The sequence below is a fragment of the Protopterus annectens genome, chromosome 10.part0, assembly GCF_019279795.1.
Source record: "Protopterus annectens isolate FY-2018-M chromosome 10.part0, PAN1.0, whole genome shotgun sequence".
NCBI classification, from domain to species: domain Eukaryota; kingdom Metazoa; phylum Chordata; order Ceratodontiformes; family Protopteridae; genus Protopterus; species Protopterus annectens.
Window position 1 is genome coordinate 640,029,339 of NC_056744.1, and position 27,587 is coordinate 640,056,925.

At 40.9% G+C, this 27,587-nt stretch overlaps 1 protein-coding gene across 4 annotated transcripts in view; it reads right to left on the minus strand.

Moving 5' to 3' along the window:
- Positions 1-3,087: 3,087 nt before the first annotated feature.
- Positions 3,088-27,587, minus strand: part of YIPF1 (Yip1 domain family member 1) — a 293,231-nt gene continuing 268,731 nt past the window's right edge. For all 4 annotated transcript variants that reach the window (XM_044085462.1, XM_044085465.1, XM_044085463.1 and 1 more), the window contains exon 10: positions 3,088-6,037. The gene's annotated coding sequence lies outside the window, so the exon portion shown is untranslated. The remainder of the gene's footprint in view (positions 6,038-27,587) is intronic.

The window sequence follows — 27,587 nt, forward strand, 5'->3', positions numbered from 1 at the left end:
GAGGCCTCATCAGAAGACTGGGGATTTGTCTGCTCAACCCTGGGCCTTTTGCCTGGAGGTGGTTGAGAGCCCCTGTCTGGATGTGGCTGAGAGCCCCTGATTAAGGAAATAAGGTCCTCAGCTAAACTCAAAATTTGTGAACCGGTAGTGGATCCCTGAGGAACAGCCTTGGGAGGGAGAGATCTTGGCTGTTTAGCAGCTTTAGCACGTGTAAAGGCCTTAATGCACATGGATACAGGAGGCCTGGCTGCCCCATATGCTGGAGTAGTTTTATCAACAGAAATGGTGTCGGATATCTCCGGAGCACCGGTTTCAGACGGAAATTCTAAGACCGACCCAGTGGTGGCCTCCGGAAACGAAGTTACCGGCTGTGCGGTGTCATCGGTCGGAAGCAGTAGAGATTCGGCTTCAGCAGAGACCGAGACACTTGCAGTAGGCCTAGGCATGGAGTCGGCCGAAACCAGGGACCGCGTGTGTCGATCCTTATCCTTCCGTTTTTTGGGTAAATGAGCTGTCGGAAGCTCCGATGGCATTTTATAACAGTAATTTTCCCCAAAATATTCCTCTGCAAACTCTGCCCGACGCCTAAGAGTGCGTTTATTGAAGGAAGCACAGGCTGTACAGGCCGAGACGTCGTGGTCTGGGCCTAGGCAGGGTAAGCAGTAAGAGTGGAAATCCTTATGAGGTATTTGTTTCCCCACAAGTTAAACAATTATTAACTTTAACCGTTTGATCTGACATCGGCTAAGGCAAGAAAGAGTCCCCAACGGGGTACTTAGCTTTTTTGAAGACTTCGGTAGCTGAAATCACAGGAGCTGGCCGACCGGCACTTGCGAACTGCTTCTGCTTCAGGCACCGCGCGGCAAGAAAGATTGAGGAAGATGGCGTCGGCTGACGCTTTTATACCCCAGGCGCTCTTGTCGGGGAAAAGGGCGACATCAGCCGACGTCGGACCCAGACTTTGGAATCCGGCCAACTGAAGGGCTGCCTGTGGCAGGACAACCCATATGTAAGGACTGCAGATGCATCCTTGAAGGACATCAACTTAATTCTACCTCTCCCAGTGTGAAAACAGAAACTTATCAGAGAAAGCCAGTGGACCAAGATTTCTTGGTAAATTTGAGTAACTGGCTATTTAAGTGCACTGACCGGATGCCAGGAAAAAAGAAATACAGAGGATCCGAAGGAAAATCGGTTACAAAAGGCAACAAAAAACAGTGACTGGAAAAAGTACTGCAGCTGTTCACATAAAAAAAACAGTGCAAGCTCCAGACATGACTTCCAGTGACCTAGAGGAAAGTATAAGGCAACTGCACACAGACCTGATTAAAATAAATGAAATACTGATGGAGTATATCAACTCAAATGATAAAATGATGGAAAAAGAAGCTTTAAACAGATATTCACACAAGGTGATAAAACTGCAAAACCCAGAGGTCTAAATGAAGTAAAGGCTGGCTGAATATCAGACTGCACAAGAAGAGATGTTTCAAAAAAATAACAGGACAGAAAAGTTAGGGAAAACAGATTTTTCTGCTGCACCTGAGAAACTAGAAGGAACAGACTGTAATAATGTTATGAAAGCACAAATAACAGCTGGACTGGTATTCCACAACAGGAATTGTTAATTGAAAGGGTACACTGTGTGTATGCTCCAAACCTGGCTACAAGAAAATAACCTAGACCTTTAATAGTTAAGATGCAATCTTACCAGCAGGAGTTGATTCTGACAAAACTGTGGCAGAAGGACAAAATGCTAAAAGTGGGAGACAGCACAGTGTTTGTGGATAAATAAAACATAACCCATAGGGTACTACAGCAAAACGTTCACCGGGTTCAAAACACAATACAAAAAAAAACGTCTTTTTAGTGTTTTTGAAGAACTTCTGAAGTACTAATAAAAATACATTTACTTTATGTCCAAAAAAAAGTGACATCACAGTACAAATAAGAAATAAAATCAATGTTCTAATAATTATACAGGTGCCAGGTTAAAGAATACACATTAATTAATTTAAAATTATAAATCAATTACCTAAAATAATGCAACACAAATGCAAGCATAGGCAAAAATATATTACAGTCTTATATTTTAACAATTTTTTAACAGACATAGTTTCGCTTAACCCTCGTGCAACACTGTCTCACAAGAAAGCTTGCCACTTCAGTTCTAAAAATTCAAGATCATTGTTAAACTGATCTACAAAAGACAGTTGGTTAACCTTTTCAGCTTACTTAGTGTGCTGTTGCAAATGCGACAGTTTCTACATTGACAAAACTACTAGGAAACTATAATTCAGAATAAGAGAACATGTGCTTGCTTGTAAAGAAAAAAAGATACCAATAATGCATAAACAAGACAAGTATGTGTTATCAAGATTTTTGGAAATGTATTTTCCTTGTTGTTGAAAAGGTTAACCAATTGTCTTCACCTACATGCCCATTTTCTCGGTCCTTCCCCATATGGGCTTCAGAAGAAGGGATTGGAAGGGTAGCTCATCTAGACTGAGCCCTCAAAGCTGAAAGAGGCTGCCCCTGCTAAACAGGAAAAGCAGACACTAATAGTATCCATGGGAGTTCAGGACAGAACAAAGTGAGATAGAGCCACCTCCTCTCTGGATCTGGACCAAACCCTCTCAAATTTTGTCTTGACAGCCAAAGCCAAAGGAGGAGCCAAAGCAGCATCCCCCTGACCTGAAGAGGTGATGGATTGATGGATGGAGTGTCCCCGGCTCTAATGAGACACTGAGCAGAGATAATGACCAACAAATATTCCCAGGTGAAATGGACTGCTCAGGAGCCACAAACCAATGGTGAAATGTTTATTTAGGCTGTAAATGAATACAAATCAGCTTTTTGTCAGTAAGACTTCATCAGAATACAATAGACCCACTGAATCAGTTCTTTTACAAAACCACAGTATAAAACAGAATAAAATGCATTTATATGTATAACTTGTTTAGGTTCTAAGTAATATATATTTACATATGGGCAATAAAACTCAGTAGAAAAAATGAAGAATTACAGTTAAATGTTATAAAACTTCTGAAGACAGAACTTACTAAAATAAGAGTACAAGAGCCAATCTTTAGTGCTTTTATCCAGTTTTATTGTGCCGGACTTCATCAGAATGCATAAAATCACAGTTGAAACTGTCAGTATATAAGGAAAAATAATGAGTTAGTGACATCAAACAAATAGAACCAATGAGGAGCCATACTCATAGAATCATGAATATTCATGAGAACAGTGAAGCATGAATATTCAACTAATGTACAGTAAATCATGAATATGTAATAGAAAATTATAATCCCTAAGTGATACCAGATAAGGAGTAACTGCTTAAGGTTATAAGTTCCACTTCAAAGCACATCTAATATGTTTAAGTGTTCATTTAAGCCTGGGGGAGCTTCAGCATTTAACAAAAGTTGCCAACGTAATTATTTAACCTCCAAGTAAATGTTTTTGTCTCCAAAAACTAAAGGTACACAGTCTAATACAAAGAAATTAAATCCAGTAAAGGTAGTAAAAGAAATGCTGTGTTTAGCTAATGCATTATTAGGATCGCTCTTTCTAATAGCTGTAAGGTGTTCTTTAATTCTGGTAGACAGCTTACGTATGGTTTTGCCAATATAGAATGAAAAACAGGTGGTACAAATAGCAGTGTATACAACAAACATAGAATTACAATCAAAATAGCCTTTAAATTCAACTAAAAAATTGTTGTGTTTAAAGGTATAACTACTACCAGTGAAGATCCATTTACAAACTATGCATTTATTACAAATGAACATACCTTGAATTTGGTGAGCAACTGGTGGAGATACTAAAAAGGGGTGGTCTCTATTTTCTAACATTAACTGTAGAGATTTAATTTTCTTGTGTGTAAAAACAGGACTGGAACCCAACTTAAATTTGATATCCTGACTAGAGGTCAAAATATCCCAATTATTGCAAAATACTCTTTTAATAGCATTAGAGTCTCTACATATAGGAATGGGGAAATAAGAACAACTATCGGTTCCAGTGTTGGTGGGTGTAGGAGAATGCTGAGAAGGAGAGAGACCTGTAGGTGTGGGAGGTATATAGTTATGATGTGGAAGTACATTGTTGTGTTTAGGAATAAAACCAATTAATATAATGGGAGGAAACTTGGTGTGTCTTAGTGATTTAATCTCTGTAAAGATAGATTGTAACAAGCTATTATGGTATCCTCTATCCAATAAGAATTTAGTGAAAATAAGACATTCATTTAAAAAGGAGGAATCATCAGAAATAATTCTGGAAAGTCTAATATATTGCCCTTTAGCCATGTTGTGCTTAATAAACTGGGGGTGCACACTGGAGTAGTGTAAATAATTATTTCTGAAGGTACTTTTCCTATAAATAGAGGATGGCCAAGAAAGTGTGTTGGAATTAAAAGTGATTTGTATGTCTAGAAAGCTAACTACCTTACCACTGACTGAAATTTTAAATTTAAGGAAAGGGATACTATTAGATATCTGATTAATAAATAAATGAAGATTATCAGTAACCCTCCATACAAAAAACAGGCTGTCAATGTATTTTCTACAAAGGTATACCTGATTAAAATCTGGTAGAGATACCAAAGAATTAATTTCCCACCAAGCTAGTACCAAATTAGCATAGGCTGGTGCTAATTTAGCTCCCATAGCAACACCCTTAGTCTGATGAAATATCTTGTCTGTGAAATAAAAGAAAATTGTTAGTTAAATGTCTGTGAAATAAAAGAAAATGGCTAGATAAAACTAAAGAAGTTAAAGTACTGATTGTATTAATTCTATCTGAAGAAAAATTAGTACACTTAAGATAGTTGTTTAGATAAGAAATACCCATGTCATGAGGAATATTAGTGTATAAAGATTCAATATCCAAGGTAACCAGAATAATGTCAGAGCAAGGGGGGTGGATTTGCGTGCAACAAATTTAAGAAATCCCATGAGTCGCTTAGGAAAAAAGGGGAATTCTGTACAACTGGATTTAAAATTAAATCTATATATTTAGCTATACCCTCAGTTTTTTTTTGACACAATATGTCTAAAAGAAGGGTTAACAAGATCTTTATGGATCTTAGGGATCCCAAAAAATTTTCCAAGGTGTGGATTAGTGACATTCATAAAGGAAACTTCCATTTCTGAAATTAAATTGTCATGTAAATCTGTAATGGTATTTATTGTCAGTGGTTAAAAAGGCCTTTTCAACATCAGACATAGAAGCAGGGGAGTAAAATTCACTGTTGGTTAGACATTTTAATAAGGTCTGAGTATATCTATTCTGTTCCATTAAAACAATACCATAGCCCTTGTCAGCTTTCATTATTCTTAGGGATTTATCACTAATTAAAGTATGTAAAGCAGACAATTGAGAATTAGACAGATTAAACCATTTGTGTGTATCTTTAACAGTCAACAGGTGACGTAAGTCTTTCTCACATAGTTTTAAAAAAATCTGTAAAGTATTACATAAAGGGGTATTATAAAGGCTGTTTCTGATCGGTAGTTTCAGTATAGAATCAGTATGGTCATTACTAATATCATCATCATCATCAACATCATCATTAGCAGTATTTTTAAGATGTAATAATTTAAGGTTCAACTTTCTAACATATAGCCTAAGATCTAATGGAAGGGAAGAAATGTCTACACGACGAGCAGGAATGAAAGAGAACCCCAATTTTATAAGACTAACAACTATCATCAAGGTTCCTATCAGTTAAATGAAACACTTCAGTGTTTGAATAGCTAAATATGTCAGAATTGGGAAACAAGTCAACATTCGAAGTAGATGCATCTGAAATGTTCAGCGATTCCGTGTTCTTCTTGGTCTTCCTCGAGGAAAATTTCTCCCTAAATGAGACCCTGATCTTAGGGAGAGGCCTCGAGCAGGAAGATGTATTGTGGAATCCTGAAAAAACTGGGTTTCTCTGTGATCCATGGCTTGACTTAAATCTCTGTCTCTGAATTGTGTAGATTTCTCCTGTTTTCTGGTGATCTGGGAAGGAGGTAGTACTTGACTCCTTTTGGATAAAAAAGTAGAGTCATTATTTTGGTTAGGTTCAATAGAGGTATTTTTATTTTGTCACAATTAAACTTGATTAAGACTATCAACTGATTAGCGCGCGCATACACACATTTTATATATATATATATATATATATATATATATATATATATATAGGAACTGATCAACTGGTCTGGAGACCTTTATCTGAATTTCGCCATCACCTTTTCTTGCTCTCTCTTTTTTGTCTTTGTTTTGTTCTTTGTCCCCTTTTCTTATGAACTTTAGGTTCATCTGACCTTTCTGAAGTGGGAAATGACGTTTCAGAAGCTGAATATGCCAATTCTCCCACTCAGGAGGTAAGAAGGCCTTTCAAAACTAGCTCCTCTCTTTTTGGACCAGGGTTTTACAAGGCCATAGTTTCACAATCAGCATCTAACTGTGTCACTCCCAGACAACACACAAAAGAAGTGAGGATCTTCAGGCAGGATCATGTGCTCACAAGCTGTACATTTTTTTTAATTCAGCAGCCTTGTCAGACATGCTTTCCTAAGAAATACAACTGCACACACCAACAAAACCAGCAACAAGAATTATGAAACTCAGATAGCTAACTTAGAAACAAGGTATCCTATACAAGGGAGTCACCAAAACAATATACAACAGATGTTTTAAGGTAGGGAAAGCAGGAAAGGAAACCAGTTCCTTAAAAAGGATTGGAGCATGGTAAAAAATGAATCCGAAGGAAGAGTTAGAAATGGAAGTGCTAACAGAAACATTAGTGAAAAAAATGGTAAAAAAATTACGCACTTAGCCAAAACATCACAGCAGAGCCCTCAAATCATGTGTCTTGACTGATCACGTGTTAAACGAGATCTAAAGAAATCTGGAGAAGAGAGGGAATTGTGGGTAGGGGAGGAGGAGTCAGAGCCCTGGATCCAATGTCTTAAAAAAAAAAGAGTGCAGTTGATGAAAAAGATAACATCAGATCAACAAGCTAATCTAATACATTTGCAGAGGCAAGAAACTTACCATTTTCATGTCTTACATCATTTTGTCTTATTTTTCAAACCAATTTGCTTAAAAAAAAAAACTTGTTCATATCTTAAGCCAAGGACATTAATCTAGACACCTTCTTGAATATAAATAAAAAAAAAAATATATATATATATATATATATATATATATATATATATATCATATATGGGTCTACTTCATTTGCCCAACACCCATTTGCCAGAGACCAAATGACCGAAATTTCATTTGGCCGACTAGTATTATTGGCAAGAAAATGGGATATGCCTCCTTCCCCACTGTAGTGCGACCCTGGAGTTAGAATATATAGTTGGGGGGGTGGGGGGCACATCCCCCCACAATGGGGGGTGTGGGGGGGAGAAGCCCCCCCACTTATTTCATATTATATTGCTTAGTTTTGCTTTAATATTGCTCAGTAATACAAAGGTAAGTGGGGGGCTGTGCACCCCACACCACCCCTAACTATATATTCTAACTCCAGGGTCGCACTACATTGGGGAAGGGGGCATATCCCATTTTCTTGCCAATAATACTTGTCGGTCAAATGAAGTGTCGGTCAAATGGGGTCGGGCAATTGCATGTTCGGGCAAATGAAGTAGACTCATATATATATATATATATATACATATACATATATATATATATATATATATATATGTATATATATATATATATATACACATATATATATATATATATATATATATATATATATGGTAAAATTATTTTCTTAATTTTACATACATGTACACTTTTACACTGCACCCCACCAGCCCAACATCACAGCATTACATTAGCTTAAATTTGTTTCTGTCCAACCTTTATCTTGTTATACTATATCTATATTTCTTACAAGTGAGAAAATATTTGTTTACATTAATAGGTTTAACAGATATAAGACACCCCCACATTTAAAATATCCCTGACTGCACCCTATATAAAACTGCTTTACAATATAAAATGAAGTTTATATATCATGAAATGCTTTATACAAATACTAATAAGAACAAAATTTGTTTTGCTTACAGTTACTTTCCCCCTTTAGGTGTGCTTTTAAACATTAATGACAGTTCGGGGTATATGCTTTACAGCCCACCCAGAAGTTTACCAAAGTCAACAAAACAAAAATTCCAGTCTTTTGTATTCACTTTTTCTTGCAAAGCTAGACTTCATAAAAGTGACTGATGATTTATAGCCTCACATTTATTCACTAATTTCAGTGTTTCTGTTCATCTGCCTCAACATTTTCATCTTGCAACACCAGATACTAGTTCAAGTCCAAGGTACTCCTAATTCTTCTAGTCAACTTCTGCACTTTTTTCTGTCTCTCAAGCACTTCCTTTGAAACAGTGGAAAAGGTTTTACTGGTCAAGTTTCTCAACGAGCTTTACTGTCAGAAAAATGAGAAGTAGAATCCCCTCCTGCTTTATGTCTCACTTTTTGATGAATAAACATTTTTTATTTCCTCCTTAGCCTGCTCTGTATCCAAAAATGTCTTTGATCCTCCAGGTAAAAATATTCTGAAGACAAATGGATACAGGATTCTCGCACCTACCTCTTGACATCTCCTGATTACTGGGACAAATTTGACCTTCTTCCTGGTATACAGTGAATAATCATTTTCTACACACTATCTCCAGTTTTTAATACTGTACTTATTCTTTCAGCTTTTCAGGGTCATCTCTTTCTGCAGGTTTGACAGCATCTTTACTGATATAGGTTTTGGCTGCCTTCTCATGTCCATGTTTCGATCATACAATCAATGTGCCCTTGGAATTAAAAAAAAAAAAGAATCTTGCTGTGGAACACCAGTCCAGGTGCTTATTTGTGCTTTTATAAAATACAGCGTTGCTCCTCCCTGGTTTTCTTGGTATAGCAGAAAACCTCAGATTTTCGCTGCATGCTCAGTTTTCTAATTTTATTATTTTCTGAAACAACTCTTCTTGAAAAGTGTCATACTCAGTCAGCCTTTTTATTTCAAACTCTGATTTCTACATTTCTATCAGTTTATCTGAATAGATAAAGCTTCTATTTTTCAGCCTTTTATTTGAGTTTATATATTTCTTCAGTGCTTCATTTATTTTAATCAACTCTGAGTCCATTTGATTTTCTTCTTCTTTTTCTCTAAATTACTATCCAATTTTTGTACAAAAGAAGCTTGAAATGCTTTTCGCTGAATAGTTACAGGATTCTTTCTAGACAGTGTTTTCACTTCACCTTTCCTAGTTGATTTTCTTTCGGGTTATCTAAACAACTTCTTTGCTGGAATCCAGGCAAAGTACTTACTAACCAGTAACCAAATTATACCCTAGGTTCATAGATTAGTACTAAGCTAACTGCCCTTGCGAGCCATTTAAGCCTAGCCAATTATCCCTTGAGACTCAAACCCTGCACCTTGTGTTTGTAAGGCAAACACCTTAACCATTAGGCCATCCTCCCAACCCAAAATGAATGACAATGTCACTGACACCTTATTCTCAGTTTGTGTGTTCATACTGGAAGCTCTGGAATTAAGATGTCAGTATTTAGCCTTCTTGGAAGTCCCAGGAAGCTGCATATCCTAAGCAATATTTTAGACATCTAGGGTAGCCTGTAAGAGACACAAGACCACATACGTATGCATGTTCCATGGAACTAGCATACAAACTGAAGCAGCACAGAAGCTGGAATAAGTGTCATACAACCAAGTCCTACATAGGTTTTCAAACTGAAATTAAATGGCAGCATTATAAGCTACCCTGTAACAGAATGTGTATAAACCAGATAAATGTATTCAGTAGAATGAGTATTGAAAAAGTAGATTAATGGCACATACACCTAAAATTTGCTGTTCATCACATCACTGGGGCTACCCTGAAAGGGCTTTAGTTAACAAGGAAGAGGGGAGACTAGTCTTTCTTTTTTTAAAATATGTGCAGTTAAATGCAACAACTTGCTTACATCACATATGCTGAAAAATTGAAAACACGCACGGTTATTCATATCTGCCACGCCCATTTTTCTGAGGTACCCATTATGCCTTGCTTTTAATCTGCATTCCCAAAAATCCTAACTTTGGCCATTTAATGCTGCTTCATCCAGATGGTACAGCAGACAGAAAAATGAAATTAAGTACCTAGAAAATGTTAAGACTTTAGTGAGAAGAGAAACTTTTACCAGCAAAAGAAAAGGAAGATTTGTGGGGAAAGGGAAGGCATTGCACTATTTATCATTATTTCAGAAGCGGGAACAGAAGCAACATACATTTCACTGCCTTTTAATGATTCAAACAAAGGCACTTTGGATAAAATAAACTAACGTTGAAATGGCATCAGAAAACATATTTTAAAAAGTGCTGTTTAGTATTATGTCTTTGGAGGAGTGAGTTAGAGAAATCTAATCATCAATGGCTGTGTTTCAGATCCACTCGCATTATTTTTGCTACAGTCTACCCTTAATATAGGATAAACCTTTGTTCCTCTCTTTCTTATACGTTTGGTGCAATTAACAGTGTAATGCAGTCTCACTCTCCTCAAATTACAGTTGCAGCCACATTAATGCACTTAGTATATTATCTATTCAGATAATAGAAAAACACAGCAATGAATGACATGAAGTTATAAAAAGAGAAAAGGTAAACAAAACTGTTTCAGGGTGAAGGAAAGGTTGTAAAGGAAGAGGTTCAGTACTGTATTATTCATTAGGCATGGGCTGATCCAGATTTAAGACTACAAGTCTGAATAATGCACTAACAGAGCATAAAGTCACTGAACTCTGCCTAAGCAATATATAGTTAAATCATATTAATGCATCACATAAGTGCCTGTCCAAACAAGCCTATGTTTTCGCTTACCTTTTAGTGATATTTAAGTAATAAATTGCAACTGCCTCCAGCAGGCCCTACTTCCTTAATTTTACAGTGGTGCAACTGGGATACTCTAATGGAAAGGAAGTTAACACTCATGTAGTTAATGTTATCATGCCTTTCATAATATTCACTGACAAAGAACACTTTTCACATGTAAAGAATAATGGAGTTTTGGGTCTTCATTCTCGTACTATGGCAGCGTTATGTGCCATCTTTGTTTTTACCAGCTGGGCATATTTAAAAGGGATATTGTGCATACGTTTATGTTTTTAATTAATGCTAACAAGATATGAGAATACACCTACATCCCACTGATACACAAATACAAATATTCTTTAAAGAAAACAAGTCAGGGGTTTCATTAAAATCTTCAACGGCCTGCGTTAAAAAGGCCCTGTTACCAACACGCTGTATCTTGTGATTCACAGACACATTAGCCTCAATGAGGAAAGACCTCATTCCTGGCTACTTTGCATGTCTATGAACCTCAGTTAACTACCAACTAACTGCTGATCAGCACATCCTATGGTAGTTAACGGTGTCAGCTGCACTGTGTAAGCACAAGTATTCCCCCCACAACTAGTACTTCTCCCCTGGACACAGTAAAACACACACATGCACACCATATACCTGTTCATTCTGCTTTCTAGACCACAAAGCATTAAAAATGAATTGATGAACTGAACAAAAAGTTTCAAACTAGAGCCATTACAACCACCTTAGTGACAACTCTTACACAGTTTAATGAACTGAGCTGTCAGGAGAGAACTACTGTGATTCTAAGGCAGTGGGAAATGACACCAACTCCTTAAGTTTTGAGACTTGTTTTCTTGGATGCTGAGAACAGGGTGATGGAAACAGGCCAAAACATGAATAGTGTTAGGAGGCACTAGCTAAATCACCCTCCCCACATTAAAACAGATCAAGCCTTTAATGGAAAAATCAACATTCTTCCTGATATACTGACTTTTTACTATAAATCAAAAGGTCACTGGAGAAACAAGCAATTTAGGTACAAGACTCAAATTATAGTTCTCAACCCAGGAAAAATAAAATTAACATATTCTAAATCAGGTAGAAAATTAAGTAATAAAAATAAATAAAGCTATTTCAGCCTCAGATTTTCCAGGATCTCTAAAATCATCAAAACAATTTTTAAATTACAAACAGTAAATCACTTAAAACAAACAATATGTTGAAAACTGTGTTAGCAATCTTTACTATAGCCTAAGCTAAGGAAAGTCAAATGAACTTAAAATGTCATTCCTGACAAACCCTCACAAATGCAAGCTAGAAGTGAGAGGACAATGCACAAGCTCAAAGTTCTCTGCTGTCTGAAGAACCACATCATATTTGACTACTGGTGTGAATAAAATCAGTAAATGAAAGCTACATGCAAATACTGTACTGCACTCAAAATAATATACTAGGATAAAAAAAATTAATCCGCTGTGTTGAATAAAGCTGTCAAAAAAGTGAAAAGGAAAGCCGGACTCTGTACAGCAGAGCCCTACATGTGAGTTTGAATTCTGGCTTGTGTGCAGAACAGCTACTGCAATGTCAATCTGGGGGGAGAGGGAGATGTTGGTCCTAGTCAGGCCAGTTTTGCTCCTACACAAGTAGCCGAGCGGTGGTGCAGCGGTAGCGTTGTTGCCTCACAGCAAGAGGTTTTCCCGTTCGATTCTCGGCTTGGGTTGGGAGTGCCTTCTGTGTGGAGTCTGCATGTCCTCCCCACGGTCGAATGGGCATTTGAAAGACATGCGTTGAATGGGAGTGCCTTCGTTGAAGGTTGGGCGTCGGACTGGCAACTCGACACCATAAAAACCAACTGCCACTCATTAGCTGACCGGAGTTCCGCTGTGGCGACCCCTAACCGGGAAAAACCGAAAGACAAACAACAACAACAACAACAACAACAACAAGTAGCCATGACTGGTGCGCTGTGTTTGGAGATTCTGACATTTTATCAGTAGTGTGTGTGTGTGTGTGTGTGTGTGTGTGTGTGTGTGTGTGCGTGCGTGTGTGCGTGTGTCTGTGTGTGCGTGCGTGTGTGCGTGTGCGCACGCATGCAGAAATATGGGGAGGGCAATGGACACTCCTTCAGTAATGCAGGTCCATATTCCAGTCATCAAAAGTGGGGTTAGTACTTTAACAAATGCCTCATTGCTGATATGCCAGTGAGGGCATAAACACTGTCAAGGTGGCTTGTATAAAAGGCCTCCCAATGCCCTGCAATGGACACCTTTGCAGTAATGCAGGTGCACGTGTCAGTCATCAGGGGTTGGGGGCCAGTGCCTAAACAAAAATGCCAGCAAGGACCTAAAAACTGCCATGGCTGTTTGTATGAAAGGCCTCCTCTCTGGCCTGCTCTTGCATTAACTGGGAAAATACCGAAGAAGGCAAAAGAATGGGCTGGGCTGATGGAAGAAAAGGCTCAATGGTCAGAAGGTACAGCAGGGAAAAAGCACAGGGAAACAATACTGTAAAGGGAAACAACATTCTGAAACACTTTTGAGTTCCACAAAACATTATACAAGTTATAACAGAGGAAAATAAAGAATTACACAATGGGAGTTGGGAAGAACTACTTGGGAATAGCTGTAATCCAATACTGTCCTGTAAAACAACAGACCTATGATCAGTTCTGACCCTAAAACCCACCCCTCCATTTAAAAAGTCTTAAAGCTGCAGACTCATGTTGGAGTTCTGTTCTTTCAGCTAAAATCTGCAGCATGCTGAATGTTGTAGAACGCTATGGAGAAGATGGAAAATAACACATGAATTAATAGACTTTAAGGATGACATTGAACTTCATCATATTTTAATCTAATAATACCACGGGATATTACAAATACTTTTTATTAAAGGTTAAGGTATCTACCAAAGTAGATGACTAAGTTTACATGCAGAACAATAAAAATTCATCAGGTGTGCAAAAAGCTGCAAGAAAGTTATGTACTCACCATAACAGGTCCAAAGTAGTAGTTTCAGATGCAGTAACAGCAGGACTAAGGCCAACATGCATTAGGATTGCGCAGTAAATAAAACCTCCTAAGGCTTCTTTCTACTCCATAACGTACCATGGTATCCAGTCTCTTCAGATTTAAGTCATCAGCGTGCAAATTAAAACAGATAATAAACCTTCTTCGCTGACACTACCAAGGCTGGACCTGCTCTTCCAGATGATCACTATGGCAGGTACTAAACCTTTGCGTCAAAGTCCTTCTTCTGTTGAAGCAACAAGATACAGTCTTATGGCAGCCCTCCTGGATGGTCTCCCTCAAGATAGTATACCCTGCGAGAGTAGACCAGAGGGGCCATCAGCCAAACAAGCATGGAGGTTGTTACAGTACTCACTGAAATCCCAGTGATGATGGCATTGTTAGTCATTAACCCTGCTCCTGTTGGCTGACTTGAGTACCCTCATCATTATGAGGCTTCCTAGTGCATGTGCTTGCAACCACTTACGCACGATGAGGCTATAACTACAGTCTTGGGAGTGCTAAGCCCACATCTTGGGTCCTGGCTATTTTAGTACCTTGCAAGCATTCACTTGCTTGATGGTGACTAGCTGATTGGAATCACTGCTGCCCCCTCACAGGATGAGTAAGACAGCGATTGTCCTTCATTCCTATCCCCCTCTACCTGGCTATTACAGTATCCAAGCTGCTAGTCGAACTGTGGTCATCTGGGTCATTGTTAGGGTTTCACCCTTATATGCCACATATCTGGCACATCAAGAGCTCCATTTCTAAAAAAAAAAAAATGCCATGGTGGTAGCCACTACTCAGAGTGCGACATGGGCACAGATGAAAAATGTCCAGTATATTTTGTATAGCAAAATCCTTTTAGCTAGTTTTTTTTTTTGAGACTTTTTGACATTTTTTTTAAAAAGGAGACAAACGTTGATTTTCCTTTTTTTCCAGCAATGGAGGAGAAATTCATCAGAACTGGACTATGAAGGGAAAAGACTAGAAAATGAGCTGCTGTTCTTGGTGTTGGAATGAATCGGAAACCAACTAGCAACTGGTGCTGGTCAGGGAAGCAAATGCATCTCAGCAAGTCTGCCCTTGATGTTAGAAAGCCTTCTACACTACAGAAGTGGTGAGGGACCACTCATGAGACAGCAGTAGGCATGTGCTGAGTTTTCATGATACAGAGGTGGAATTCCCTGAGAATGTGGTTAATGACCAGAAGATGGTTACATGAAGCAGCCCATTCCCAAGTTCTCAGATCACTGGCAGAAAGTGTAACAGTCTGTATCCTCCATGACTGTTGATGCATCACACATCCTGAACCTGCTGTCCATTGTAATATCCCCCATATATGTCTGATGTGATTCATAATGACTATACTGATGGACTGAGAAACAAAAGGATTGCCTACAGATAAACAGCCAAGAAACATCCACCACTACAGGTGCTGCTTGCACACAATGTAGATGCAGATCTGGTGGGTTACTGGATACACAGTATGTGATGACTGTAATCTTTCCTTTCTTATATGGTACAGATCTTGAGGGACCACGTGAACAGCTGCGACCATAAGACCTGATACTCCGAGATAAAGATGAGCCATGACTTTTCATCCAGTCATACAGAGACAACACTGAATTGAAAGGATCGAATTCTGTCCATCAGAAGGCATGTCCTGCAAGTTCTGATCTCCAGACTGCAGCTGATGAAAGCATGTATTATGAGGGCATGAGGTACGACTTTCAAGATTAACTATTACTCAGAGTGGAATGACGAAGTCAGGGGTCACTGAGCTGTTACTAGAGCTTGAACTGAACTGAAGCAGCAGCTAGAAGTTGGTCATATAAGAAACAAAAAAACCTGATTCTCTTGTAGTCTTTGGTATGCTGCTGCAACAGACATGCATTTGGTAAAAACCTTGGAGAATAAGGTGAGATCAAACAGAAACGTTCAGGACTGGAATGGCTGTCTCCAACCTAACGTGTGGAAATCTTCTGGATTTCTTGGCAATTCTTATATGGGGATACATGTTCTAGAGTTCTACAGAGAATATCTAGTCTCCTTTGTCTAAGCAAGGAAGGACTGACTGTACTGTGATCAAATGAAAGCTTTCCTTTGGAGAAAATGGTACATATGCTACTGTGATCTAATGCTGGTCTGAAATCCCTTGTCTTTTTGGCACTAAAAAGAACCTAGAATAAAATCCTGATATTTTCTGGTCTGGTGGGACCTCATAAATAGCTATTTTGTGAAAGAAACTTAAGACCTATTTTCCTACTGCCTGTTTGATGGGATTGGACACTAGGCAAATGTAAGAAGAGTGGAAATTGGGTTGAAAGAAAGGGAGCTCTGTAACTCCTGATTACTGCTTTCCTGTTATATCTATCCTTGTGGATCAATTTATTAGTGACAGAGGTCCCTCAATGATCTGTACAGAAGGGCAGTAAAGTGAGGCCTCTAGGCTGTTCCTAAAGACATGTGGTTGTCCTATTGCTGCCTGAGTACTGCTGAGGAACTTTTCTTCGAATACTGCAATGATTCTGGCAATTTTGTTGGGATTTTGGACTATTTCCAGCCTGTTTACTTTGTTGCAGTGTGCTACATCTAGCACTGGCTCATGTGCATTCCTGAAAAGGTGATGATGAAGATGAAAACTGAAATCCACAATCATGTGGTCTTACCATACCTTGTCATGCCTTCAAAATATGCCTTCATATCTTCATAAATAACCATGTTTGACAAGGGGACTAGAGAAAGCTGCTTTCACATTCCACTGTGAAGTCTCTTAGGCCAAGCCATTTGTGCCATCAAATAATGCCAGAGACAGTTGCTGAATGGAACAAACCTTTGTCCTTGCAAATCTATCTGGTAAATGTGCTATTGTTTGGTAAGCTTCATTCAAAATCCTACTCTGGAAATCTGACACGTGGGCCAAGTAATTAAGCTCCTTTAGTAAAAGGTAGGAGAGTAATAATTTCCCAAGTTAATCCACTTTTCTTGACCTATTATCTGGTGGGGAAACTGGAAGACTGTTTGGCATCATAGCCCTTAAGACAGTCAATGAAACTAGTTTGTTAGGTTTGGGAGTCACTGAAGAGAAACTCCCAAGTTTTGTCAGGCCACAGTATATGGACTGCCTTCTTAAGGAATAAAGCAACTATAACCAGGCTTTCTCAATTTGCACTGGTGCCTATCTTGAGAATGTCAGCAAATTGAAGGGGTTATAATGGAAGGCTGCTAGGTAGACTGAAAGGTCTTCTAACAGGTCCACTGTGGAAATAGAACATGGAGGATCCATGGGCCACACACCCTTCTGGTGCATTATTTCAGGACTTCATCATACTCTGGGACATTTGGGGGAATGCTTGGAACTGGCATCCTTCTTGTCATCAAGATCAGCCATGGGCGACTCATTAGGTTAATCATGTTGCTTCCTTCTTTAGCCTTTTTGGGGATCTTCAAAAAGAGGTGCCTCTAAAGAGGAGAAGATGACTATACAGAAGCTGACTATCGAGAACTGCAGAAGGTCTCAGATCTCTGTCCTTCTGAGCAACAAAGTAGATGAGCTTATCTGGCTGCGCAAAAAATGTTGTCATTGAAGTAAAGAACTGCATCAGGAATACTGTTGAAATGGCACTGTGCCCAATTTCTTGGAATGGATCAGCAGTAAGGTAATAGAAATCAAGTACTCTCATACTGGCAGCAAATGATAAGACATTGGCAATGATACCTCAGGATTAACCACTAACCCAGAGGCACTGACAGTACCAGCACAGCCAATGATGACAAAATGATACCAAATGGAATGTCAAGCTTGGAAAAGTCAATATCAAAATCTCAAACACTGGCAGAGGCTCTGTTACCCATGGGATTAAGGAACTATATAGCCAAAGAGGACAATCTTACTGTTCTGTGCTTGAAGAATAAAAAACAGCAGTGGACTTCCTTTCACTAACAAAGAAGGATGAGGAAGGGGGGCACCAGCAGGCCTTGAGAATTGCGACTACTAACTTGCCAAAGTAAAAATTTGGAATGGCAGGGGTTGGAGTTGATTTGAGCATTGAAGGCACTGGTGTCAAAGGTTTAAAAATGCAATAATCAATGTAACCTCTTTGTCAGGGCCAACAACAGAAACTTTCTTGCTAACTGTAACAGGCACCTGTCTGACGGAAAGTTCTTAAGTCATATTTTTTTTTGCTTGACCTCAGAAAGCAGAACTGAAGACAATTCATTTATGAGGATTATGTGTTCTCTTAAATGAACAACCCACATTTATTGCGGGTTCATGTTTGAAAATACGGTAGACCTCTATGTCAAAGAAGAAGAAGAAGCCTGGGAAGAAACTGACTGATTCTGAACAGACAGTCTTCTCACAAGGATACAGTTTCATTTAGTCTTGCCTACACTTTACAACTAATAAGGTAAAGTGCCTGCCAACAGAACATTTGGAGATGATATGACACTCAAGACAAATTAAGCTTTTATCATGGTGATCCTGGATTGGAATCTTTTACACAGAGCAACACATTTTGAGGAAACTTTGTTTTTTGATAAGCTTAAACAGGAAAAGAAACAGAAGACTCCCTTTTAAAAATTAAACATTTTTAATCAGAAAAAAATAGTTGGAAGTCTGCAAGGATAGCAATGATATAGAAAGGGGAGAAAAGTCTGACAGGAAATACAAAGAAGTGTAATGATGGACATAGAAGCAAATTCACAAATAAGTAGGATGTATTACTGAATAAGAAGAAAAGTTTATTCAAATAACAGGCATGTTTGAGCTATTTTACCATCTATATGAGATTATCTGTTTAAAAACTTTCATTTGTCTCTGTAGTGCTTGCTGTCTTGTAGGCTATTATACTTGGTGGCTTTGCAGTTGCCCGCCCCCTACTGTGACACACCTCCCAGTCTAGTGTCATTAGCTCATTCTGCTTAATACAGAGAGAACATTTGATAAGGCCTTCTGTTCCTCCTTTTTCCCTTTCATAAAGTAAAACAAAACTTTTTTTTTTTCTCTTTCGCCTGAACCTTCTTGTGTTCTGACTGTCCTTCTCAAACATTTTGGAAATATACAGTATATTTCAGAGCATTTGTTATAACTGTATTTGCTATAACTGATTTAAGTATTTTTTTCTGGCTTTTTGATTATTTACTTTTTAGCGACTGCATTTTAGCCTGTTTATACAGCTCTGCATTCTATTTAAACTGTTTTTGTGTTGATTAACTGTTTTGCACTTTTAAAAGTTAGTTGTTGCTTAATTTTACCTGTAGGCTAACACACTCAAGTGCGCTAGCCGCTTAAAAGCATTTATAGCATTTACTGTCTGTTTTTCCTCTGTTTTCTGCAAAAAAAAAAAAAAAAAATCTTGTTTTCCCGCCTTACTGAACTAGAATAGTCCAGTCTTCAGAGTTTGCTGACCTCTGGGCTTTGTCTTGGTTCCTGTGCTATTCCATATCCTTATTTGGATAAAAGGAAGCGTCTTTGTTCACCAGTGGGAGTGGGGAGCACTGAGCGGCCTGTTTGTCCTTAGAGGAGTGGTTCCAGCCAGAAACTTGTAGTCTATTGGCCATTTTGGGTCAATTCCTAGCTCTTTTCAGCCCCCTGTAATAAAGCCCGCTTTAGCGCTTTTTGTATTCAACTCAGCACAGCTCCTCGTGGTGTCCTGCAGAGTTCTACAAGCAGCAGAGAGCAAAAGAGTGACTTTTTCCTGATTTAAGTATTTTTTTCTGGCTTTTTGATTATTTACTGCTTAGCGACTTTATTTTCGCCTGTTTATACAGCTCTGCATTCTATTTAAACTGTTTTTGTGTTGATTAACTGTTTTGCACTTTTAAAAAAGTTATTTGTTGCTTAATTTTACCTGTAGGCTAACACACACAAGTGCGCTAGCCGTTTAAAAGCATTTATAGCATTTACTGTCTGTTTTTCCTCTGTTTTCTGCACAATAAAAAAAAAAATCTTGTTTTCCCACCTTACCGAACTAGAATAGTCCAGTCTTCAGAGTTTGCTGATCTCTGGGCTTTGGCTTGGTTCCTGTGCTATTCCATATCCTTATTTGGATAAATGGAAGTTTCTTTGTTCACCAGTGGGAGTGGGGAGCACTGAGCAGCCTATTTGTCCCTAGAGCAGTGGTTCCAGCCAGAAACTTGTAGTCTATTGGCCATTTTGGGTCAATTCCTAGCTCTTTTCAACCCCCTGCTATAAAGCCCGCTTTAGTGCGGAGTTGCCCATACAGCACCATCGGGCAGCGCCGGTTAAACAAGGTTAAACTATTTCTGGCTCCGTAAAGTCTGCTCTTCAATTTTTCCCTTAGAACTTCTCTACTTGCAATCTAAACAGTCTATTCTCTATCTCAAAAGCTCAGCACTTGCTCCTAAAGCATTTTTATATAGGTAAAGTACTTGTATACTAAACAAAGTACTACATTAGCCTAGAATCCCCTTGAGTACCCATTTCCCTATAGGTCCCTTCTGACTCAGTTACACAGCAAACTTTTTCACTTTTTCTAGCATGTCGAAGGGTCAGTTGCTAGCGTCCTCTCCTGTTCAGCTGGTGAATCTGGGCATCTTGAGGCAATGTTACAATTGCCTCATGTACACAGACAACCCACTCCTTCTCCCACAAAACACAAATACATGTGAGAGATGCAACTATATAGCCAAACTGGAGGCTGAGCTCTCTCAACTCAGGACTGGCAAGACCAGACAGGAGGAGAAGGAAACCACGCACACCACAAACCCAGTTTCACATAGAACTATCACAACTGCAAAACAAACACAAACACACAAAGACATACTCGGAGGCACTGATCAAAAATCTACCAAAACTACAGAGGCCTCCAAAGCAGACACCCAAGCAACTGCCACCTCAAGACATAAGACATGCAACACATAGTTCTCAAAGTCAGTGTGCTAAACAGTCACAGCCCTTAAGGCCAAACACAATGCCAGACACACTTGTTATAGGTGACTCCATAGTCAGACACACTGATGTCCCACTCACCAGACTGAACAAGGAAAAGATCACAGTAAGCTGCCTGTCAGGCGCTAGAATCCGCCACATAACACAAGCACTCAGGTCACTCCACAGCAAGTACAAGTATGACTCAGTCATTGTCCATGCCGGTGTGAACGACCTGAGACGTACCTCCCTGGACTACATGAAAAGAGACATAGCGGAGCTCTCAGATTATGTAGCCCAGGCCGGTATGACCCTGACCCTGAGCAGTATCCTACCCTCACCAAGAATGATGCCACAATACAGAGACAAAATGATCAGCTTTAATAATTGGCTTGATTACTGGTGTCATTCTAAGGGGATCCAATGTCTGTCTGCCTGGGATGACATGCTTGACAAGCCACGCTGCTTCAAGGGACGGCTTGCACCTGTCACCCTGGGCTTCCGGATATTGGCAAAGGCTCTTGCCACCCCATAGTGCCTTTTTCGGCAAGGCTCAAATGATAAACCTACCGCCCTAGAAAACAAAAATGGAGAAAAACTAAGGGTAATACTGCTCAATGCCAGAAGTCTAAACCTCAAGATGCACCCTCAAAGCCCTCCTCAGTATGGAGAACATCGATGTCTGTGCTGTGACTGAAACCTGGTTCAAGGCTCCTGAGAGCACCCCAGCACTATCAGGTTATACCTCATATCATGCGTTCCGGCCCCAAAATCCGGACGAACCACAAAAGGAGGGAGTATCCATATTCATAAAGGATACCCACACCTCCAGGTTAGTGGCAACGCACGAAGCATCGGAGACCATCCAAGTGCAATTAACCATAGGTAAAACTGCCCTACAGTTTGTAACATGCTACAGACCACCTTCTCAAACTCAGGAAACCCACACAGCCTTCCTGAAGACACTGGAGAGTATGAATGTCTCTCCAAACACCATCATATTGGGTGACTTCAACTACCCAAACATAGACTGGGAACATTACTCAAGCCCCAACACCCTAGCCCAAAGGTTCCTTGAGTTCATAAACTCAAATGCTATGGAACAACTAGTCACCATTCCCACAAGAGGAGAAAATATACTAGACCTGATCATCACAAACATGGGGACAAAATGCTCCACCGGAAGTATATCCCTCATTGGTGAGATCAGACCATAAATTAATCTCACTGGAGATCCATATCCCGCCCCCACCCCCAGCAAAAAAGACCACAGTGAAGAACTTCTCAAAAGCAAACTTCACACTTCTTAAGACTAGAGTGGTATCCTTCAAGGCCCCCGAGCCAGTGGAAACCACAACCCACGCTGCTGAAACCCTTACAAATGCCTTCTACGAGCACCTCCAGGAATGTATGGATCAAGCAATCCCTAATAAAATCAAGACCCTATCCACCAAAGGCAGGCGCCCGGTCTGGTGGACCCCAGCCATAAACAAACTCTACAACAAGAGGAGAAAGCTACTACATGACAGAGCAAAATCCCTAAAAGGGAAGGCATCTCTGATCAATACTAGCAAAAAACTACGATCACTCATAAAATCATCCAAGGCCAACTTTGAGAGAAAAATCGCTAATGACACAAAAGACAATCATAAAGCCTTCTTTAGCTATGTTAGAAATCTGGGTGGAAACTCCCAGATATGCTCAGAATTAGTCCAAAATGATAAAAAAATCACTGAACCCACAGACATTGCCAACATACTGGCAGACAGGTTCAGTGCACATTTCTCCCCTCCCTCCCCCCCAAAAGGAGAAATATCTATCCCACCAGAGTATAGCCTCCCAAACATCTCAGATGCCCAGGTGAGAGCTGCTCTCTCTAAAGCAAAAAACACAGCATCAATGGGACGGACGGTGTCCCCGGCTGTGTGCTACGAACTCAATGAGGAACTAAACCCACACATAAGGCTGCTGTTTAATCTTAGCCTTACTACAGGATCGTACCCAAAGAATGGCGTACGGCAACTGTGGTCCCACTCCACAAAGGCGGTGCTTCTACGGACCCTGGAAATTACCGCCCCATAAGCTTGACGAGCCTTGCCTGCAAAGCTATGGAGAGGATCATAATGGAACTCATAAATAAAGACATTGGGGACCTACAGACACTGGATCCTACCCAATTTGGCTTTGTCAAGGGCAGATCCTGCCTCTTGAACTTGGTCGACTTTTTCGAAACAGTCACTAAGGCCATTGATGAGGGTAAGGCAGTTCACACAGCCTACCTTGACCTAGCAAAAGCGTTCGACACAATACCGCACTCGGGCATCATAGAAAAGCTCACCAGCTTAGATGTAAACCCATATGTCACAAGATGGGTTGCAAACTGGCTCAAGGACAGAACACACAGGGTTAGAGTTGCTGGTGCCATGTCAGACTCTAAGCCGGTCACGAGTGGTGTCCCACAGGGCTCAGGTCCTGGGCCCCCTCTTGTTCGGCATTTATTTTTCTGAAGTGCAGGCAAACATAGGGGGATTGTGGCTGACAAAATTTGCAGATGACTGCAAACTGGGCACCATAATTGACACTCCATCAGACACAGACATCCTCCAGAGAGGTCTCATAGAAATGGATAACTGGTGCTAGAGCCATGGCCTTAAGCTAAATGCCAAAAAATGTATAGTCATACCCTTTGGGAAAAACAAGGTAAGCCCTAATTACCACATAGGTGGTAATCCATTAAACACAGAAGAAGTTATCAGGGACCTGGGGACCCAAGTTGACAGTAACCTCTCTTTTGACACTCACATTGCCAAAGTGGTTAGGAAGACCTTCTACATTGCCAACCTGATCATGAAGGGATTCACATCCAGATCAGGAGAGGTCATTGTACCCCTGTACTCTTCACTTATCAGACCAATGATTGAGTACAACGCCCATTGAATGTACCTTACCCGACACCTGCAGCAGTTGGAAAGACCCCAAAAGTTCCTCACCAAAAGGATAAAGGGGCTCAAACATATGTCATACGATGCCCGACTGAAGAAACTCCAGCTCTATTCAGTCGCATACCGTCTGCTCAGAGGTGATCTGTGCCTGACATACAAGGCCATGTCCAACCCGGAATTAATGGACATGCTCCACCTCAAAAAATCCAAATCCACCAGAGCCACGAGCGCAAGAGACTTAAACCTCAACACGGATATAAATAGAACGTGCTGGAGGGACAGATTCATCACCCAGAGACTCCCTACACTATGGAACAGAATCCCAGTCCACGTGAGGCAGAGCCCTGCACTGACTCTGTTCAAGAGAAATCTTGACGAGTGGATGGGAGATCGTAGGTTTACCCCGGGAATCATCTCTGTATCACTGCTGGACAGAGGCACAGCAAACTAATGGGTATAGTATTCTCATCCTAAGGGGTGGTGAAAGCCACACACACTCTGGCTAGGCTTATAAATGCCCTAGGGCAGATAGCCTAGTATGAACCTATGAACCTATGAAACATTGCAATGAGTCGTTCCATATTATAAGAGGTGGTGTCCCAAATTTTGGAGATGGAAGACTGAAAGCTATGGAAAGACTGGACACCATGGCATATTAGGGGATTGGGGTGGGGGATCTGGAAAAAGTGCAGTTGTGTACACTTACCATAAATGTAGATATTCGAGTGTATTCACTGTTGCAGTCATCACCTGTGGGTTGTCCCTGCTGTGATAGCCCTCGGCTGGCCCGAATACCAGAGTCAATGTTTTTGGGTGCTGGCTGCTGTCACCTGTAGTCTGGCGTCAGGTCGTCAGTACTATAAAACAAGGCAGCCAATGTCATTACATCATTTTTTTTTGCCCTAACCCATCAGAAGCACAAGGAAAAAGAGAGAAGTTGTCCTGGTGGCCAACAGTCACCTTGGGAAGCTTGTGTCCCCCTAGGGGAAGATGTTAAATGGGGGATGGAGGGAGGGAAACCAAGACTGCAACAGTGAATACACTTGAACATCTACATTTATGGTAAGTTTACGCAACTGTACTATGTTCTTCCTGTTTTACTGTTGCAGTCATCACCTGTGGGAGGATTCCCAAAGCTGAGGTAAAAGGTGGAAGGATAAGTAGAGTCCTAGGTATGGGTCAGGAGGCCCTGCAGAATTGCAGAGGCAAACTCTGCCCTAGACTTAGAAAAGAGAGGTAGGTGGTAATGCTTTGTAAAGTTATGGACAGAGGTCCAGGTGGTCGCTTTCAGGATGTCCCTGCTAGGTATTCCCCTGAGGAAGGTAGTGGAAGTGGAGGTTGCTCTAGTGGAGTGGGTACAGATAGACTTAGGGATGGGTTTTCCATGGAGTCTGTAGCAGAAATGGATACAGTGTGAAATCCATTTGGAAATGGTTTGTTTGGAGATGGGCTTCCCCTCTGCCCCGGGGGCAAAGCTTACAAGAAGCTGGTCAGTTTTTCTGAATGGCCGAGTACAGTCCAGACAGTATCTGATTTGTCTGTGCATGTCTAGTGAGTGTAAAATTATTTCCGCTTTGTTTTGAGGGTTGGGAAAGAAGGTGGGAAGGTGTATGGCCTGGTTAAGTGTCACATCAGATACCACCTTGGGCATAAAGGAGGTATTAGTCCTCAGAGAGACTCCGTCTGCATGGAAAATGATGAAGGGCTTGGCAGTCATGAGAGCTTGAGGTTCTGAGACCCTTCTGGCTGAGGTGATAACTAGTAGAAAGGCAGTCTTCCAGGAGAGGTATTTCAAATTTGTTGAAGTGGCAGGTTCGAAAGGAGGTAAGGTTAGTTTCTCTAACATATAATTCAGGCCCCAGGGTGGAGTAGGAGATCTTCTGGGAGGCCTGATATTAGAAGCCCCTCTGAGGAATTGCTTAATCAAAAGATGAGAGAAGAGGGGTGGGTCTGAATCATAATGGGCAGAGATGGCACAGGCATGGATTAACAGAGGAGAAGGAGAGGCCACTACTAAGCAAGTAATCCGGGATAAGAGGTACTGCCCCCTTTTGATTGTTTCCAGGAGCAGAATCTTTTCCATTTTCCTGCATAAGATTTTCTTGTGCTGGGCCTTCTGGCCTCTGTGATGATGTCCAGGGTCTACAGGGACTTCTTGTTAGTTTTTAGTGTATAAGCCATGCTGAAAGTTTGAGAGTCTGTAGGTCTGGGTGCAGTACCTTCCCCCTATCTCGGGGGTCAAGAGGTCTGACCTTAGGGGAAGCAGCTTCGGTGGCTGTAAGGTTAGACTGCATAGTAAGTGGTACCAATGCTGTCTGGGCCAATCTGGAGCTATGAGGATGGCCTTTGGTCTCTCCTCTCTTATTTTGATCAGAACCTTGGGAATAAGGGGCAGATGAGGGTATGCGTACACAAAGAGGGAGGGGAAGGTCAAGGCATCCACCTTCCATGCTAGGAGGTGATACTCCCTGGTACAAAACTTGTGCAGTTGGTGACTGAGGTGCAAGGCAAAGAGGTCCACCTCTGGGGTCCCCCACTTCTGGGTGATTTTCAGAAAGATTTCTCTGTGGAGCTGCCATTCATGGGGGTCCAATAAGTTTCTGCTTAGGTGGTCTGCCAGTGTGTGGTTGATTCCCGGTAAGTATTGGGCAATTAGGTGTAGCCCCATGGAGGTGGCTGTAGAACAGAGACTCATGGCTAGCCTGCACAGGGGGTAAGACTGGGTGCCCCCCTGCTTGTTGATGTACCACATTACTGTGGTGTTGTCTGTTTTTTATAAGAAGGACCCCTGGCCTGAGATGGGGTTGGCTGGAAGTCGGAGCATTTTGCACTGCCATCATTTCTTTCTGGTTGATGTGCAAGTGAAGTTGCTGGAGAGTCCAAAGGCCTTGGGTACATCTGCCTGCTAGGTGAGCGCCCCAAGCTATGTCTGAGGCGTCGGTGGTGATAGTCTGGCCGGAAGGTCGGAGGATGAATGGAAGACCCTTGTTCATGGCACAGGCCTCTGCTCACCAGAGAAATTTGCCCCTTATGCAAAGGATCAATGGGAGAGTGGTCTCTAGGGACCGAGTGCTGACACCAAAGGTTCTTTAAGTACCATTGAAGTTTTCTCATGCAAAGCATGGTGAAAGGGATGAGAAGGATGCAATATGCCATGGATCCCAGGGCTTGCAGGAACTTCTTCGCAGTGAGGTGACTTCAAGAAGCCAGCTGGGTGATGGTAAACCCTAGGGAAGTTAGGAGTGTTTTGACAAAGAGAAGATCCTGGAGCAACTTTTCTTTGCTGTTTGCCTGAATGAGGCAGTCATCCCGGTAAGGGTAAATCTGCATATTTCTCCGTTTGCAGAATGCTATACCTGGGGCCAAGCATTTGGTGAATACTTTGGGAGAAGTAGATAAGCCAAAGGACAGTGCAGAGAACTGAAAGTGCTGATCGCCTGCTCTGAAGTGCAGGAATTTTCTGCATGATACCCTGATGGGGATGTGGAGGTAGGTATCTTTTAGGTCTAGTGTCACCAGCCAGGCATTTTGTGTGAGCACAGACAGGAGCTGCAGCAAGGTCAGCATTTTGAATCTGGGGACCACCAAGGAGGTGTTCAGTTTGGAGAGATCCAGGATGGGAAGCTAAGTGCCCTCTTTTCTGGGAACAAGGAATATTTTGGAGTAAAACACTTTTCCTGTTTGATCCGGAGGGACAGGTTCTACTGCTCCCCCTGGGATATTAGTGTTTTTATCTGTTTTAATGCCTCTGCCCACTGGTTTGGGGGGGGGGAGGTCTGGGTACCCTCCTGAAATAGGGAGTTCGCTGAAGGAGAATCTGCATCCCTGAGAAATTATTTTTAATACCCACTGGTCCTTGGTTA